The sequence below is a fragment of the Triturus cristatus genome, chromosome 8, assembly GCF_964204655.1.
Source record: "Triturus cristatus chromosome 8, aTriCri1.1, whole genome shotgun sequence".
Lineage (NCBI taxonomy): Eukaryota > Metazoa > Chordata > Amphibia > Caudata > Salamandridae > Triturus > Triturus cristatus.
The window spans coordinates 1,379,320,689-1,379,333,599 of NC_140591.1; the positions used below are offsets into that span (position 1 = coordinate 1,379,320,689).

Below are 12,911 nucleotides of genomic sequence, written 5' to 3' on the forward strand. Positions count from 1 at the left end.
ACACCAAAATAAAATTATTAGATTTTTTATCCATAAAATTCCGTAAATCCAGTACTCTTCCCAAGTGTGACTGTGAGCTATGCCAGTGTTTATTCAATTCTAATCACAGATGGAATTAAGGATGAGACTTCACCTGCCCCTATTCAGGGAGCTAACAATTTAAAGCGTAACCTTGCTCTTCTGAATCATCATTATTTGTTTTATAAGTTACGTTTTGCTGGGATCAAATGAAAGAACTACTCTTATCTCCATAGGTTTCTAACAAGCACCTCAAGGGTACTTAAGATGTAGTGCGGAGTTGACTAATAATAAATAGAAAATTAAGTATATAACACGATTTTATTGTACGATAAATTCTAATATTTTAAAAACATTAAACAATGCAAAATGGTACAGTGCAATAAGAAATACAGATACAAAGCCTGCCTCAACCCTCTACATTGCAACTTAACAAAAGCCACAGTAGAGCATTTCTGATAGCTAAGACCACTGTTGAAATGTCAACAGAGTCACTACACAACAAGGTTTACAAGTACAAGTGATGCCAAAGACTTTACTGTTGATGTTCAATGATCATGTGTTTCGAGGAACCACATTATTGCTTTTTCAGAGCCCAAGTGTTGTCGACATCAGTAGAAAAAGATTCCCATCACTATTATATATCTCCAAAAAGATACCTGCAACCCATAAGGACTAGAATATAAAAGAACAATTTCAGATAAAGCTTAATAGCTCCCAAGCTTCCCAGCAATATCCCCAACAGTTCCACAGTTCAACTACAAATTCAAAAGGAGCAAATATCTTATATTCCACATTTCTTTAACAAGGCTATGGCAAGGCTCAAGAAGCATAAAAAGGAGCTACTGCCAATTCATCGGCGGTCAATAAATTAGCAGTTCATACACTTCTGTGCCTTGGAACTACTACTACAGTGAACCTATGGCTGTACAACTTACACTACGGGCATTTTACACAATGATCCAAAGGAGAACAGTGCTCATTCAAACAGACAGCAAATTGAACTTGAGCAAATATCCTTTGAATTTGAAGTAGCAGTTCGTACGGCACTTCTGTGCTATGGAAGTGCTACGGTAATGACCTCTGTGAATTAGCAGTAGCTCCTGTTTATGCTGCTTGAGCCTTACCATGGGCGTTTGACGGTATGTGGAATATAAGATATTTGCTCCATTTGAATTTGAAATTGAACTGTGGTCTATTTTGGGGATTTTGCTGTTGTAAATTACGTGCTATGCAAAACCAAAAAGCAGTACCCTGCTTCCTAGAGCGATGGCTTGAGAGTAGTAGTAGAAGATGCGTAGAACAAAGCTTTTCAAGAAAGTTTGCCCAACCCATTCCTCTTTGCGGGCACGAACGTCCACACAATAATGCTTTGTGAAAGTGTGTGTTGTTGACCATGTGTATCATTACAAAAGATTGCACGTGGAATGGTGCCCAAGACCGCTTCAGAGGCCACTTTTTTAACTAATCAAATGTGCTTTTGACAATAGTGTACAATGGGCTTTGCATAACACACTTGTATGCACTTAACTATCCATGTTGCAATGTCCAACTTGGAAACAGGTTTCCCGAAGTGAGGCTTGGAAAAAGCTAAAAATAGCTGCTTTATTTTCTTGATTGGTTTTGCACGGTCAATGTAATACACAAGTGCTCTCAACATCCAAGCTCAAAAAAGCCTCTTTCGATGGAAACAATTGTAATGCATCAGCTCAAAAGGCAGCCTCTTTATAGGAGCAAGTACAGCATTAAGATCCCATGAGGGAACTGGTAACTTTCTCAGAGGGATGACTATTTTAATGTCCTCCATCAACATTTTCACAACTGGAATTTTGAATATGGATTGTAATTGCCTATTATGCACATAAGCTGCAACAGCTTTCAATTAAAACAAATCATGTCCTGTACCGAAGCCTGTAAGAGCTGCTCATCAATGTTACTGCAGTATTGAACACATTTTTTCCCATTTTGCTGCACCACAAGCTCTTGTAGTAGGCTTACAACCCTCCTTAAGAATGAGTATGCACTCTTGTGGCAGTTGAAGATACCTAAATTCTAAGACTTTTGGTGCCAAACCGTAAGGGTTAACCCCTTAAGGCTGGGATAACATGGCTGGCCCCAATGCTGTCTGAGTAAGAGTGTGCGTAGAGGTCGTTTTTTGTGTTGATATATCAACCTGTTTAGTGGTATTGAGTAGCAGGGTTGTCTTGCCCATGCACACAGGAGCCCGTTTCAGTTTTTCTCACTGAATATTGATTAGTGTACTGGAGAAAGGCATACGCAAACATCCCAGACCAGTTCATCCATTGAGAAAAGCCCAAGGACTGTGGGTACCTGAAGGCAAAGTTTTCTACAGGGTGCCTTTTTTTGAGAGGTGAAAAGATCGATTGTGGGTGTATGCCAGAGGTGAAAATACTGATGAAATACATGGGTGTTCATCTCCCATGTGTGTGTTTGCTGATGTGTCCTGCTGAGCAGGTCTACATAATCATTGTTCATTACGGAGAGATGCTCCACAAGAAGAAAGAGCTGATGACGAAACTCCTAATGCCATATTATGTGCTCTATGGATGACAGTTGGAATAAATGACTGCTCCCGTTTTTTGATTTAATACATGGTGGTCATGTTGTCTGTTTGTTTGAATAAGCACTGTCTTCTTGTGGCTCATATTGTAAAACAACTATAATGTAAGCTGTACTGCCATACGTTCCAGCAGATTGATGTGCAGCGTTTGTAGTTGAGGAGCCCATTGGCACTGTAGTGTAATATGACCCAAATGTTCTTCCAATCGTGTGAGGGAGGTGTCTGTGGAAATGGTCACTTGTGGCGGATGGTCTAGAAAAGGCCTGCACATTATCCAGTTCTTGTTCTTCAAACATTTTAAATTGTGCTGAACTCTGGGCTCCACCAACACTAGACCCTCCCAGTGGCCGGTCTCTTGTGACCATTGCAAACTAGGCACTCTGGTAGTGAGCGCATGTGTAGGTATGTATTTGAGACTATTGCAATGACATAGTTCCCAGCAATTTCATAATCATTCTCTAAGAGGACACATCGTCAAGTAAAGAGGAAGCAGCCTTTGAAATCACTTTCTCATTTTTGGGATAGGTTTTGCACACTCTGGGGTTAGTATGTCATCCAAGAAAGGATGTGCTTGTTGGGGAGAGAGAAGTGCCCTTTTCATATGTCATGTTGTGTGCACAAGACAGTCCGGTGGTACATGACCACGTATCTATGTTGTGCCAAGTGAGGCTACCTAATATTTTGTTTTCAACCCGAGGTGTTGCGTAAACACTTAAGTATTTACCAAGTAATGATGCGCCTTCTGTAGGGTCCATAATGTATTCATGTCATGGTCGATGCCATTGTCATTAGGCATGGGGTGGTTATAAGGTTAAAGCTGGCTTTAGGGGCTCCTGATCAGAATCTGAGTGTATGGATTGTGTAGGCGATTGGGAATATGAAAGTGATGGTGGCAGTGTGGGTTCCCTAGCATTTTTCCTGGTGATTTGAAAGTCTGACCTCTTCTGAAATAGCCTCTTCAAACATGAAGTGTCAATTCCTAGTATGAGACTGGTCACGAATAGGAGCCATAGACAGGGTCAATATATATCTTCCTCCACCTTACATCTGTGTGAGTCTCTAGACCAGTCTGAGGCTCTCCTGGTATAGAGCTTGATGTGGGCTTTGAGGGCGATGTGGAGGTGTGTTCTCTCTAAGAAGACGTCGTAGACATGAAAGGCAGTTCAGTTGTGGTTTATTCAGGTTCAGGCATATATCAAGACCCCATCTAGCAGGAAGCTCAAAACAACTGACGAACATTCAAACATCGCTAGGCAGCTATCATTCTGGACACCTAACATTCCAGAACCTGCTGCTTACCGAGATGCTAGACAGGGATGCTAAGAACACCACATCACCTCCCCCTTTCACAAAACAATAACTTGAAACAAAAGAACAACAATAAATAAATAAATAAATAAATAAACAAATAAAATAAAAAATAAAACATTGTATATTGAAACATATGAAGTAACAGCAAAAAGATAGAACAATCAAGAAAGACAATCTTGTAATCTCAAAGGAACACGCTTCACACGAATAGGTCTGGATCTTCTTTCACCAGTACCAGACTCTGAGATCACTTCACGTGTAGGAGGCACAACAGTTCCATCGAGAGATGTGACAGGGCGAAATTTTGCAACCCTGCTCAGGTTCCAAATCTTGTGATCACTTGTCTGTATAGCATTTTTAAACACCTTGATAACCTGAAAAGGCTTACTAAACTTGGAAATACCTCCTGTTTTCCTAAGAGACCTGATTTTGACCCAGTCTCCAAGACCAACAAATGTACTCTTCACAGCTTTCCTCTCATCATACCGAACCTTCCGTTCATCCATTAATCTTTTCTCCTTTTCTCTCCAACCATCCGTGCTCCCCACATTATCACACACCAAGGAGCTCTTGTCACACACCCACAACGGGACAGCTTCAGTACTCGCAATCCTACCTTTAAACAAGCGAAAAGGAGCTACACCAGTGGATGAATGGGGAGTGAACCTATACTCCCTGACCTTTTTTTTTAATGCGACCTCCCAATTTTCACCACAAGATCTTGCTTTTTGCATAGGCTCCTTCAGGACCTAGATAAATCTTTCTACAACACCATTGCATTGCGGGTGGTACAAAGAAGACCTTTTGTGCTTAATTCCTCTCAAAGACAGAAATTCTTGCATCAATTTTGAAGTAAATTGTACGCCGTTGTCTGGCAAAAGTGTTTGTGGAAATCCCTCACTTTCAAAAATCTCATCTAAAAATTCAATTACGACAACCACCTCAACTGAGTTTACCACTTTTATTACAGGCCAGCGAGAAAACAGATCCATGCAGACAATGACATACCTTTCTTGATAACTAAACTTCACAGGCCCTAAAATATCTATCGAGATGTCTGACCAAGGACTGACCGCTTGCTCCCTAACGATCTTGGGTTGAGTTCTGCATTTAAGTAATTTGTCGCAATCTGCACATTTTACACAATCCTGAACAACCCTTTCCACAAAAACATCCATGGCTGGCCACCAGTATGCTTCTCTAATTCTTTCTTTGGTTTTAGCAATGCCCATATGAGATGCATGAGCATTATTGACCAGTTTACTTCTCAGTAAAGAAGGAGGAACAAGCTTACTTCCACGTAAAAGAAGTTAATCTACTAGAGCCAATTCTTCTTTCACGTTCCAAAAACCTTTGAGATCCTCACTACAATCTTTTTTTTCACACCAACCATCTTTCACCATAGTGATAACCATCTGCAAAGTATCATCACCCACAAGACATTGCCTCCACTCACTCTCAGAAATTATCCCTTCAGTAATCAAACATACATGAACTTCTTCTTCAAAACACTCACCACCAAACCATTCTACATTATCAACATCATTATCGCTAACAGAACCAAGTCTTGAAAGACAATCAGCGACAACATTATTTGCACCAGGTAAGTAGGACACCTCAAACTCAAATTCCTGAAGAGCTACTACCCACTTGCGAATCCGATGAGAAACAAAGTCAATGCCTTTCTTAGTAAAAACCTCTTTCAGAGGTTTGTGATCTGACAAAACCTTGAACTCCTTGCTCCACAAAAACTTTCTTAATTTTCGAATAGCCCAAAATACACCAAGAGCCTCTTTCTCCACAACAGAATAATGACATTCAGCACCCCTTAAAGACCTGGAGATAAACAAAATTGTTCTTTCTTCCCCATCAATCTGTAATAAAACAGCTCCTAGCCCAGTTGAACTCGCATCAGTCATGAGATAGGACATTTTTGTAGGATCAAAGCTACTGAGGGACGGGGCATTACTGAGATCCCTTTTTATGTCAACAAATTCCTCCTCACAACTTTGTGACCAGACAAACTCACAACCCTTCTTCAAAAGACACCTCAAAGATTCAGTTTTTGCAGCAAAATTCTGAATAAATTTGTGGCAAAATTCTGCCATCCCCAAAAATTTTACCAATTCCTCTTTGTTTGATGGTGAACGTAAATCAAGAATGGAATTGACTAAGGTACTTTTTGGTCTAATACCTGCCGCCGATACAACATGACCAAGGTATTCTATTTCTGCAACATTAAATTTACACTTTTCAGCACGAAGTGCGAGTCCAGCATCCTGTAGAAGACTTAACACACACCTCAACCTCATATCATGTTGATTAAGATCTCCCCCAAAAATGAGTACGTCATCTTGATACACCTTAATACCTTCAGTGCCTCCTAGTATGCCCTCCATGACTCTCTGAAAAACAGAGGCTGCCGAAACAAGTCCGAAAGGCATTCTTAAGTATTTGAAAGTCCCAAAAGGAGTTACGAAGGTAGTGAGGTCCTGGGAAGAAGAGTGGAGTTTAACCTGGTGGTAAGCTGAGGTTAGGTCCAACGAAGAGAAATATCCTGCTCCTTCAACAGAGCACAACATTTCAGTGATGTTTGGTAAAGGGTAGTGATCTACAATCACTGCCCTATTAAGCTCCCTCAAGTCAACACATAGCCGGGCCTCTCCATTGGCCTTTCGAGCCATGACCACAGGAGAAACCCTCTCACTTGCCTCAACTTCTTGAATAATTTCCTTCTTTAAAAGCTTGTCTAACTCACATTTCATACTATCCCTCACTAGAAGAGGCACATTTCTTACTTTTGCAACTTCCGGTAGAACATTTTTCTTCAGTAAAATACGATGTACATATTTTTTTAAACATCCTAACTCACTTCTAAAAACAGCGGGAAAGGCTTTGATCCAATCTTGAGTACAATCCTCAACCACACTCACAGGGGTTAAGTCTTTCAAACAAACAGAGGGTTTTTCATTGGGATCAAGATAGATATGAAGATCTCTCTGGTGAAACCAGCTAATAAGTGAATCACCCTTCATGGAAACATAAATTTTCCCAGGAATGATTCTTCCTTTTAAATCAATGGTTCCCCAGAAATATCCTAACAAATCTATTGTAACCCCACCATACCCTTTGGGCCTAATGTCAGGTTTCTTAAGGGACACCCTGCCCAACAAACTTTTGTCATAAAAGGTTTTCGGTATTAATGTTATCTTGGCGCCAGAGTCAAAAAGCATAGTAACAGGGGCGTCATTGATCAGTACAACTTCGTAAGGACCATCAGAGGACCCCCCTAAAATTTGAGAAACCACAATCTCTTCTTCATCATCACCTTCCACAAAGAGATCAACTTCACTGACTTTCTTTTGGCTCTTGCCTGATCTGCAGCATTTAGAAGCATGACCCCTCTTATTACAAATCTTACAAATAGTCTTCCATCCAGGGCAGTCTTTGAAATTAGCCAAATGACCAGAGTCTCCACACCTAAAACACCTTCCCTGAAAACCTTTCGGAGGAATTGTTTTCTGGGGAATACTGTTTTTGGGTTTGTTTTTCATAGCCTTGTCCTCTGACTTATCTACAACCAACTTACTTCAGAACCTTCTTTCTTTTCAACTGAAGAGTCCTTTTTTATGACATCAACACAAGCTTTTGAGTGCTCATGGCTCTTAGCTATTGTTATAACTTCTAGGAGTGTAGGATTGTTTTTTTGCCATAAGGCATCCCTAGTCTTGTCTTGGACACAACCTAACATAAACTGATCCCTCAACCGTTCCTCCAAGTTTGCCCCAAAATTACAAGTTGATGCTAATTTCCGTAGAATTGTTATGTATTGTTGTACGGATTCATCTTCCCTCTGCGTTCTCCTTCCAAAGTGGTAACGTTCAAGAACAGTACTTATTTTAGGCAGAAAATGTAGATCAAGCTTTTTTTATACATATCTCATACGCATTAAGTGAAGCTCCGTCACTATCAGATAAATCTGGAAGATGTTCGAATACTTCTTGCCCTTCAGAGCCTAAACAGTGCATGAGGAGAGATGTTTTTCTTTCCACACTCAAGGACGTGCCACACACTCGTGCATAATGTGCAAATACTTTTTTCCATTTCTGCCAAGAAAGAGGAGGATCACCTGGAGCAGTGAGGAAAAACGGGGGTGCTGTGACATTCTGCATCCTGAAAGTAAAACAAGTGTAGTAGACCAACCAAAAAAATACACAAGAAAAGAACAGCAATTATAATATATGCACGTTAAATAAATGAAACAGAAATGAGTAGGAGAAATGTTCCAAAACAGAAAACTGTGTGCATCAGTGAATGATCAAACAGAAGGCTGTGCACATCTGCTGTGCGCATCAGCGTCAAATAATCACTGTAATTTATAGATAGTTTATTGTGATTCTTGACAAGCTATGAGCATCAGCGTTTCTTCAACCAATTTAACACTTGCCAAAGAGAATGTTATAATGGCCATGAATGCTTATCACAAGTCAAAGTGATATAAACTGTGAGCTTTACTGGAGTACAGAAGAAGCTGTGCGCATCAGCGCTGTGATGATCAGCACGTGCACATCAGCGAAAGGCATAAAGCTTAATAGAAACAACAACAAAAAATAACGGTGTGCACGTTATGAACAAGCCGTGTGCAAATGACTGTAATGAAAATATAGACACTTTCCCAAGATTTCATGAGTAAGTACTGTATTTTATCTCCGTGTTGTCTGTGAGCATGCATAGTTGGAATGTGTTTCCTCAAGATGCCTGCCAAAGAGATTGTATGAAATGTCCGCTGCATTCCAGTTGCGCGTTTCAGAAACAAAAGGGGAGAAAACGTCAATTTCAAGCATGCGCAGATGAAGGATTTGTCTTGGGAAGCGCTTGCAATTATATATTGAAGTTCAGTAAACCCACCCCTGGATGTCCGTGGATAAGAAACAGGACACCGTGCTTGGATGAGGTAAAATTTAAAGATCCTACCGTTTTGCCCTGTTTAACGTTGTGCGCTAGTGCCTGTTAGTCACTTTCCATTTGTTGACATCGGCATTGAAGGAGCGCACAAAACTTCTTTAAATCATTTTAAAGTATTCGGTTTGAAAAGAAACCGGTGAGCGAAGAACAATTTCTTCTTTAAATAGGTTGCTGTTGAGGTCTCGCATGCCTTTTAACGCGCAGGTTAATCGTCGCCAAAATGTGGAGGTGTGTTCTCTCTAAGAAGACGTTGTAGACATGAAAGGCAGTTCAGTTGTGGTTTATTCAGGTTCAGGCATATATCAAGACCCCATCCAGCAGGAAGCTCAAAACAACTGACGAACATTCAAACATCGCTAGGCAGCTATCATTCTGGACACCTAACATTCCAGAACCTGCTGCTTACCGAGATGCTAGACAGGGATGCTAAGAACACCACAGGCGTCTTGGGAATCGATTTCATATCTGATGGCTCTCAGTGTCGTGAATGGTGGTCTCAGCCTCAACATTCAGATTCTTGTCCCTCCAGTGCTGAAAGTCCTTTTCAGAGTTATGGTACCTTGGGAATTGTGGGCTTAGCCAAGTGTTAAGGTTTCTAATGTGGTGGTGCAGAGCTTAAGGCATAGCTGCATCATGCCATTCCTTGACCTGGAGCAGAGGCTCAGTTAGAGGTCGAGCCCTAGAGGAAAGATTCTCTACATGTTGTTTGTGTGGAAACCACTATATCATTTTGGTCATGGGTGTAGCTTTCATTGGGGGCAGTGGAGAAGCTTTTCTCCAAAGTCAAAGTTGTTTAACCCTTTCGCTGCGGCGGGAATTCCGCCGCAGCGCTGGGGGGTGCGGGGGGGCAGCGCAGTGGCGCTGTGCTCATGACGGAGCCGCTCCGTCATGAGCCACGGTTGAGCTGTGCTCATGACGGAACGGTTCAGTCATGACTCCGCCCATTTGCGTTGTCCCCCCGCACAGGCGGGGAAACAGCGCCGCGTAGGCGGAGCGGCCGCCAACGGCCGTGACATGACGGAACCGTTCCGTCATGAGCACACGGCCACCGTGGCTCATGACGGAGCGGCTCCGTCATGAGCGGGGAAGGGGTTAAGTATACAGAGTCAGGATTCCACTCCTCATTGGTCTCTAGAATCCCAGAGGCCCCACCCTTGTATCAATCGAAGTAAAACCCTGGACTTCTTCGATGCCTTGGCAGGGCGGTGGCCCAGGAGAGCTTTGCACTGTATTGTGCAATGCGTCCATCACCTATGTGTTTGGTGCCAGATGTATTTCTTGTACAGGAGAGCCTCGAAGTCCAAGCAGCCGGTCTTGTTATGGCCTCTTGGCAAACAAAGATTGCAGACTTGATGTATTTGCAATTGAGAACTAGCTGAAAGGTATTTCAATTGCGGAGACATATTCTAAAAGTCAAGTTGATATGGGAAAAACTTTGAGCTAAGTTTGAACCCAGAATTTTATAGCCAAAGATTTTGAAATGGAGTTATATTCTTTTGAAGTTTGAATACTTTTGTGAAAAAATAGAAAGCATTCCTGCATCAAGTATAAGGGATTATAGCATGTGAATATAATGTGTATTAAGATACAAATGGTATTCAGTGACACATATATATTTAAGGATGGGCATCACAGAACATTAATGAAAGTCTATTGTTTTCCAGTTGCAAAAAGAAAATAGTCATAAACTTAAATAATCAGTAACAGAAGGTGAGTGTTTTCGAAGCTCGAGGTAACTATATTGCATTGGAGTCATCATTTATATTGCGTTTTTATATATGGGAGCCTGCAATTCAGAATAAAAGCCTATCTCTAACTTCCTTTTTACAGGTGAGTTGTGATGTCACTAATCATCTGTCATAAAGAAATGGCATAGCTGCTCAACTGCTATTTGTTTTTACAGCTGAGTTGTGAAGTCACAATGCTGCCTGTCAGAGCCGCAGCCAGGGTGGAGCAGGTCACAGTCCATAATTACAGCCACAGTTTAGACGAGGAAAACTGAACTTTCTTTTCCAGCTTCAGATATATTCCTTTAAACACAAAAATGAATCAGTAGAATGGAGAAATTCATGGTAACAAGTTTATTTTGCACACACTGTGATCCACTGCAGGAAAGACAGGATCTCTGCATGTTTCTAAAGGATCTGAGACAAAGCATTTTTTAACCTTGCTTATTTAAAATTGACTATAATATCTTTTCGTAAAAAGTACTACTTGATTATCAGTGTGTTTAATTTTTGAGTACAGATTCTGCTTTTAATCTTGTTACTTGCAATAAACGTAGAAGAGCAAGCCATCAAAGATTTAAGCTGTTTCTTGGAAGGGTGACAGTGTGACCACGTATGAAAAGTAACAAAATACCCTCTCCAGTACGATAAAAGGATAGTGCAAGTCACCTCGGCCCCGGAACTCTTTCGTGACATGCAATAGCCTAATAATGTATAGCAGGGGTTACCCTGCCATACCCAGATATAGTTCTGCTTCGGGGGGTCAGCTTCATACAAAGAACACAGAGAGTTAGTTATCCAGAGACAACTTTAAGGTATGTCCTTTTACTGTTGTTACATGCAGGACATTCATGGAAGATTACTAAAGACATCCTAGGCTGGTAGATACCCATTCCTACCGTAAAGAGTCAACGAAGAGTGGTTGTAACTAGTGTCCGTGCCCTCTTTCTTATCCCATTCCAGAGCACAAGGTTAGTACTTTCTCATACATTTCCTAGCCGAAAATGCTATCCAACATGAGCAATGGATTCTGATACTACTCAGTCTTAGAAATTTGATATCTTGGCCAAACAGCAGCTATTTAAGGTCGAAATTAGTTGCAGTTAACCAAGGGTTGAGCACCATACAAAATACATAAATGAAAAATGACAGGTACCTTTGCTTTTTAAAACAAACACAAAGATCCTTGGGTATTAGAACCTGACTGCGAGAAACTTTGTCTCCTGAATATTTTTATTCAGTAGGAACTCCTACCATATTCTTGGCATGTCCTTACAATTTTTTGGAGATCCAAAGAAGTTTCTTTTACACTTTAATCAATGTCAGGTGCATTTTCTGTATTAAGCCCAAGACTTTCACAGATGATGATTCTTAAGTAGCCTTTGTGGTGTCACATCAAAGCGTGAAGGCTGAAATCTGGTTCGCCATATACATTTTCAGCTTTCCGTGATAAGATGCAAAAATCGTTTGATAGACTGTCACATACTCTCTCTTTGGATAATGAGTTGCAAACCTTGAGACCCAGCCATCAAGGCTTATCAAAGCTATATTTTCACATTCAATCGCTAAGGTTTCCGGTTTCACCCAATTATCACCCACCAGGGCAAAAAACTGCATTTTCAGTTGAAACCTAAAAATACTGAAATTGTCCTCTGGATGACAGTAGACTGCCACATTCAGGTAGCCACTGCAGCACAGGGCGTGAAATGTCCATTACAAAATAAAGAACAGATACAATAGAAACAAAACTCATTTTCAGTAAATCTAGCTATTTTATGCTGATAGGGTGCTTGGAAAAAAAAATACAGTATTTGGAAACTCATGTGAATATTTTTTTCCTCTAATCTTTGCTTTGCAGCTCAGTTGGAAAATCTGTAGGAAAGTAGGATCTGCTTTCATGGTCACCCCCACTTTTTGCTGGTGGCATTATGTTTTCCTGACTAGTCTGACTGGGCTCCTGCTAATCAGGACCCCAGTCTCCGAGCTTCTTCCCAAAATTGGACATGGTGAATACTTAGGTACACTCCAGAGTGGCTACTGGAGTCCCCTAAGTCCCTAGTATATGGTACTAAGGTACCCAGGGCATAGGTACACCAGAGGTCTCCCATGGGCTGAACCATGTATTATGCCACCCATGAGAGACCACTCAAATTGGAACTCCAGGCCTGCCATTGCAGCCTGTGTAAGCTGGTGCTAGCACCACCTACAACAGATATAGGTTTCCCTATATCTGAGGTCACTACACTTAAAACCTATAAGTCACACCTAAAGCAGGCCTTTCAATCCTGAAGGCAGGGTGCTGGGTCCGA

The 12,911-nt window shown here is 41.2% G+C and overlaps 1 protein-coding gene across 1 annotated transcript in view; it reads right to left on the minus strand.

Annotated features, from left to right (window-relative positions):
* Positions 1–12,911, minus strand: part of LTN1 (listerin E3 ubiquitin protein ligase 1) — a 452,785-nt gene that overhangs the window by 264,942 nt on the left and 174,932 nt on the right. The gene's annotated exons all lie outside the window — the stretch shown is intronic.